This window comes from Enhydra lutris, unplaced genomic scaffold (genome assembly GCF_002288905.1).
Source record: "Enhydra lutris kenyoni isolate GAN:26980312 unplaced genomic scaffold, ASM228890v2 scaffoldscaffold53, whole genome shotgun sequence".
Taxonomy (NCBI): domain Eukaryota; kingdom Metazoa; phylum Chordata; class Mammalia; order Carnivora; family Mustelidae; genus Enhydra; species Enhydra lutris.
The window spans coordinates 3,364,949-3,371,133 of NW_019154137.1; the positions used below are offsets into that span (position 1 = coordinate 3,364,949).

The 6,185-nt window shown below is 55.4% G+C and overlaps 1 long non-coding RNA gene across 1 annotated transcript; it reads right to left on the bottom strand.

Moving 5' to 3' along the window:
- Positions 1-582: 582 nt before the first annotated feature.
- LOC111157293 lies at positions 583-1,928 on the bottom strand. Its single transcript, XR_002641291.1, has 4 exons — positions 1,871-1,928; positions 1,699-1,756; positions 1,354-1,568; positions 583-649 (listed from the first exon to the last, which is right to left on the bottom strand). It is a non-coding gene; the product is annotated as an uncharacterized LOC111157293 (long non-coding RNA).
- Between the last annotated feature and the right edge of the window lie 4,257 nt (positions 1,929-6,185).

The window sequence follows — 6,185 nt, forward strand, 5'->3', positions numbered from 1 at the left end:
TTTGACCACGGGCAGGGCCCACGTCCAGTCTGACCCCACTCAGGCCTCGCCCCTTCACTCCAGCGTGGGCTCCAGCGGACCGAGCCCTCCCCCTAGGCCTTACTTGCATCACCTCGAGTAAGAGCCACAGCTCCCCTCGGGAGAGCAGGGGCCATCGTGATCCCCATCTCGCAGAGGGGGCCTGGGAGGCCCAGACAGGTCAGCTGATTTACCTGGGTCGCAGAGCGCGTTAGTGCTGCTGGGACTCCATCACTTCCAGCTTCTGTCTCTCCCGTGGGCTGGGAGAACCAGGGCGCCAGGACGGCTGGGTCTGGACCGGACTCCTTCCCCGCACTGCCTGGCAGAGGGCCCTGGAAACACAGCGGCCAACACAGGTCTACTGCCTGAAGCCCGTGTAGGTACCAAGGGACACGGTGGGGGAAGCCTGGCTGGCTCAGGTGGGGGAGCCCGTGGCTCTTGATCTTGGAGTCAGGGGTCCCAGCCCCACACTGGGTAGACAGATTCTTTAAGAAAAATAAAACAAGAAAACAAGAAACCGAAACAGAGCCCCACGGACAGGTAAGGCTAGAGACCTTAGGTCACAAGATCACGATCTGTCCTCGTTGCCGACCGCCGGCGACGAACCAGCGGCTCTCTGCTCTCATGGCGCCTGTGAGTAAAGGAACACAAGATGGGCTGCTGTCCAGATGGGGGAGGGCAGGGCAGGGCCATCAGCCACAGTTCCTGTGTGTCATCTCAGTCACTCCGGCAGCACGCTGCCGAGGTCGTTGCTCTCCTCTTACAGACGAGGAAACCAGGGCAGAGTGAGACCAAGCAGATCCGCAGCCCCGCCAGCTCGCAAGGGATGAGCGAGCCGGAGGCCGCCGGCATCCCTCTGGCTCCAGAGCCCCCCTCCGATGAGCGGGGCCCAAGGAACCGTGACTCGGGGCTATTTTTGCTAAGGACGAGGTTTCATTTGCTTCCTAAGGTGTGCCAAGGGTGAAGTGATGGAAGGAAACGGTGTAAGTAAATGCTAGCACACCTGATGCCCAGGTAGGGCGAGAGAGGCCGAGGGTCCCACGAGAGACTGAAGGGCAGCAGACAGGACCGCTCCGCGGAGACGGAGGCAGGAAAGGGCACGCGGAGACCGCAGGGAGGCCAACAGGCATAGGACGGAAGCCCTTGAGGTCTCTCACACAATAAGTAGCCTCGGGTCAAAATTGTGCCCGGGCTACCTGGCCAGGGGGTGCCGGTCGGGGGCCGGCGGCACTCAACAAGACCAAAGCCCAGGAGGAGACATTTGGTTCGAGTCAGGAGGGGGTAGTGCAGTCTCCATCCCTTACCACCCCTGTGAAAAGGGACTGGTCCCCAAACCTGCGGTGGGTGTCTGAGCCATCCTCCAGGACCACGAGGCAGGGGCACTTCTCCCCGCTCAGGTGCGGTGGCTGAGGTACCTTGGGCCCACGATGCCCTCGGGAGCCCGTGGGAATGCTGTAGCTTCGGATTTCAACTAGAGTGGTGAGCTCGGCTGTGCGGTGATCGCGGGGTCCTTCAGGGACATTGTCCAGCACAGGACCCGGGCCTAGGAGCTATTTCCAATAGTTAGGATAGTAACAGGTGTTGGAGCATCTATAAAACAGTTCCAGAAGGGAAAACCACAGAGCCCTCAATCGGGCCTGCTCTCTTTCATTTGGAAAAAAAAAAAAAAATCATGCCTACCATCAGGCTGAGCTCAGTATATGCTTAGGGTTTTCTTCTTTGGATGTAAAATTCACTTCTGAAAGAATGCAGGACACCTGGCATTTACTGAATTGGGACAAACTGTATAGTCACTATCATCGATTCCTTCCATCCCCCAAACCTCTGGGCCCTGTCCCTTTATTGGACTCACCTGGAGAAACCAAAAACTTGCTCAACTCAACTCTCCAACCAATAAGGATGTATCCTCGCTAGAAGAAACAAAAACAAGAACGGAAAAGAAAAACAACAAGCAAGAAATAAAATTCATCTATTCCTCAGCAAGGGCTCAGGAAGATATTTCTTGGAAAACCCAGGGGAGGAGAGTGGGGGGGGGGGGGGAAAGGCCAGAAAGTGGGTAATGACCCAGATCCAAAGGGTCCCACCATAAGGAACATGCATGCTTGTAGAGAGAGTCTGGAGGCGGAGGTGTAGACGCTGTGCCCGAAGGGGTTTTGGCATCCATGGTGGCGATGAGAAGAGCAACGTTTGAACGAGGAAAACTGAACAAAACCCCAACCCGTGGGAGGGCTGTCCAGTTTGAGCCGACTTGGAAGGCGCTAAGCCCCGTGCAGGTTCGCAGCCCCGACCTGAAGTGTGGCTTCGGGACTAAAATCCCGGAGGCCCAGGCCCCTGTGAAGGGGCAAGCGTGGTTTCATCTGCACGGTGCATCTGGGCACCAGACACGCTCAGAAGACCCCAGCACCAGCTCCCGTTCCCGAGGACCCGGGGGTGTGGCGGGCTCTGACTTGGGTCGCCTCCCCGAAAAGCCTCAGACGGTGCCACCTCAGAGCCCATCACAGTCCTCGGATGACTATTCCCTGCCTAGTGGCGGCTGCTGGATTCGCAGGGCTGGCCAGGGACCTTCTCCCAAGCCCTCGGCGGGGTCTCCAGAGCTAGGGTGGGCTCTGCGTCTTCCCCTGCCCACACGGGCTGGCACGATCCAGCGCGGCGACTTTTCCTGGGGGGCACAGGCCCCCAGTCTGGGGCGTGTGAGCCCAGCGCCGACTGGAAGACTCAGCCTCTCTAGCTAGGCCGCGACGGCTCGGATGCCCTAGGCCAAGTGCTCCCTCCGGGAGTACCCTCGCAAGTGCACAGGCAGGCTTGGGGCCCGAGCCCGAGCCGCATGCGCACCTCGGCGAGCCCCCCCTCCCGCAGCTGGGGGTGGGGGGTATATATAGGGAGGGCGGCTACTCAGACTTCCCGGAACCTGACAACGCCAGGACCGTTTGGCGGAAGCCCGTTGGCAGGCCACCGCTCTCTGCGTCCCCCATGGATCCCGCGGGGTCTGACGGGGAATCTGTGCCAAACGGCAACAGGGATATGGAGCCTCCGGGCCCAGACCAGGACGAGGGCACCGGCTTCCTCAGCCTGGGCGTCGACGAGGAGCGGGAAGTGCCGCAAGGTCCGTGCCCATTGGGACGGGCGCCGGCGTCGAGCCCCAGAGACCAAGGTCCCCGGGCGAGGGGAGCGGTCCGGTCACCCCGCAGAGGCTGTCCCTCAACCCCTCCTTCCCACAGCCCCGGGCTCCGACGCCCTGATCTTTCTGTGTGGATCTCGTCCTTTGCAGAAACCCAGCCTGAGGCGATGTCACTAACCGGAGAGCCCGGAGACCCCGAGGCTCCCGGAGACGCCGGAGAGGGAGCGGCGGCGGAAGCGGGGGCCGACTTCGCACCTGAGCGGGGCCCTGGAGCCGCTGAAGTCCAGGAGGAGGCGGACAGCGATGGCGTCAGCGACAGCGATGGCGTCGGCGACAGCGATGGCGTCGGCGACAGTGATGGCGACGGCGTCGACAAGCCGGCGGACGGCCGCGAGGCCGCAGAATTTCCACCGCCTGCGCCAGGGCAGCCGGAGCCGGAGAAGCAGGAGGGGCAGGAGGGCCAGCCCGAGCCGGAGGGGCCACAGGGGGCCGAGGGGCCGCCGCTGCCGGAGGGGCCGCCTCTGCCGGAGGGCCCGCCGCCCCAGGCCGCTGCCCCAGGCCGGGCACCGGCGGCCGGGCAGCGGGCGGCCCATAGCGTCCCGTTCAGCCGGCTGCAGCTGCGCGAGCTGGAGAGCTTGTTCCAGCGCACCCAGTATCCCAACGCGCTGATGCGGTAAGCGGACTGAGGCCCTGGGCGCGGGCCCCGGGAGGCGCGGGCCCCGGGGGGGGGGGCGCGGGCGGCCAGGGGGGCGGGGCGGCCCGGGGGGGGGCGCGGGCGGACTCTCAGCGTGTGGGTCCTCGCCGCGGACGGAAAGGCCAGCGGCCTCCAGGCTGCCGGGCACGCGGGCGGGGGCGGGGGCTGAAGGCGGACGTTCACGCCCATTTGAACGCGTCCGGGCCCGCAAAGTGTCCGCCGCCCTTAGTAGAGGAAGGTCCTGCTGGAAGCAGGCTGGCGGGGACGAGGGCCGCAGGTCTGACACGCGGGAGCGAAGGGCTTACGAGCCTACCTCTCTTTAACGTCGTCAGAAACCTGCTCGTCATCACTTTTGTACAAATTGTTCATTTTAAGGAATCTCTACACCCACCGTGAGGCCCCTGCACCCATTTTTACATTTTTAAGACTACAGTCGGAAACTATCTGGATTCCTGAATGTTCTGCCTTCCCTTAGATTTTGCTAGAGGTCTTGAAAAACCTTAAAAGTTAAAGCAAAACGAAAGAAAAACAAAAGAAAAGGCTGGCTCAGTCGGTTGAGCCTGCAACTCTTGACTTTGGGGTCTCAAATTCCAGCCCCATGCCGGTCGTAGAGATTATTTAAAATGAAAATCTGAAAATCTGAAGTTAAAAAAAGTACAATTAAATGTTGCTTGCGGGGAAAAAAATGTTGCTTGCGGGAAAGTTCAATCTAGAGGGTCCAGAAGAGTGGTGGGGGCGTGGCGTCCGCCCGTGTGGGGGGGGGGTGGGGGGGGAGGACGGGGGACGTCAGTGTGACCAAAACTTGAAAAAATAACACCACCAAGGAATGAACAGCAGTTGGTGCCATCCCTTAGCACCCAGTGGGAATGTACTCGAACTTGAGAGAGAGAGAGAGAGAGAGAGAGAGAGAGAAATGGGAGGGGTGGTCGGGGATAGAGAGAGAGAAAGAGAGAGATGAAGGGACAGCCCCTTATGAGAGGGCTCTAAATTAATCCATAAAATGGGTAAGAGCAAAGATCGAAAGTCTGTAGAGAGAGATCCTCTTCATTTTGTAATTGGTAACACCAGAAGAAACTGAATTAGAATTTCCCGTGCTCTTGGGGACTTTGCCTCCTTCAACCGGGAGCCCTGGCTTTCCTTCCATTCTTGGTCACCTGAATCTCACTGTAAATCCCGAAATGGTGTGACTTTTTCTAATGTAGAGATTGGTCCATCAGATGTCACTGACGCCTCCCTGAGGAAAAATTTTAGGAAGAGGAAGGAAAAATCCTCTATTTTAACTCACCCCCAACTCCCAATCCTGAGTACTTGGGATTTTCTCCCCTCAGCCAGGAGCTTGCAAGATTCATGAACGTGCCTGAAGCCAGAGTACAGGTCAGTAAACCAGAAAAAAACCATTTGGCTGGGAGCGGTTCTACAACAGGCTTCAGGACTTGGACACCTCTGTCCTAGACCTTCTCACCTTCCCGGGTCTTGTTGCCTTTGCTAGTTTTGGGAAATAAGTGTTGAACTTCTGGGTCTCGGTGGGGGTGGGGGGGGAAATGGGAGAAAGAAAGCCCAGGCTAGGGAAATTGCCCATTTCCAGAGGGAATGAGATTTCCTAAAGGAATGGAAAAATCAGTATAGTAGAGTATCCCTTGTATAAAATACACATATATGTTTGTATAAACTGTACGTATATATACTTTTAGATGTCACTGAATTAGACATAGAATACTCGTATTTATATAAATTTTTAAATATAGTGTAAATAGAAATGTAACCAGAATTACAGAGCATATATATAGTATACGCACTATCTTTATAGGTAATAGTTATCTATATACAAACCTACCTACATATTTATATCTAATACCAATATGTAAGATAGAAATACATCGAATGGAGTAAGTATGCATATCAATTATATACTGGATGAAGTACATTAATTCATAGAATAGATGCGTATATCTTTACCTAAGACAGAACATATATTTGATATGTTGAACGTATATACAAGGAATATGCAGAATATCAGAAGTCTATTTTTTTAAGTATTTTCAGTAACAGATGAGTACTATATATATATATATATACACACATATATATCAGTGTGACCTAATTCTTGTAGCTAATACAAAATATATTTATATAATTCACAGACAATTAATATAAGTATTATCCATGATACTATTATTATAGTCTTATGTAGTATATAATTGCCATATACTAGAGCCAGTAGAGTGTTCTTTATTGTGTCAATTACAGATTAATATTTATTATTAAGTGATACTAGTTCTTGATTGGTATGGTCATATGTTGATACAGCAATATCATTATATAGTAGTAATGGTTTTCTACAACAGCATCATCATG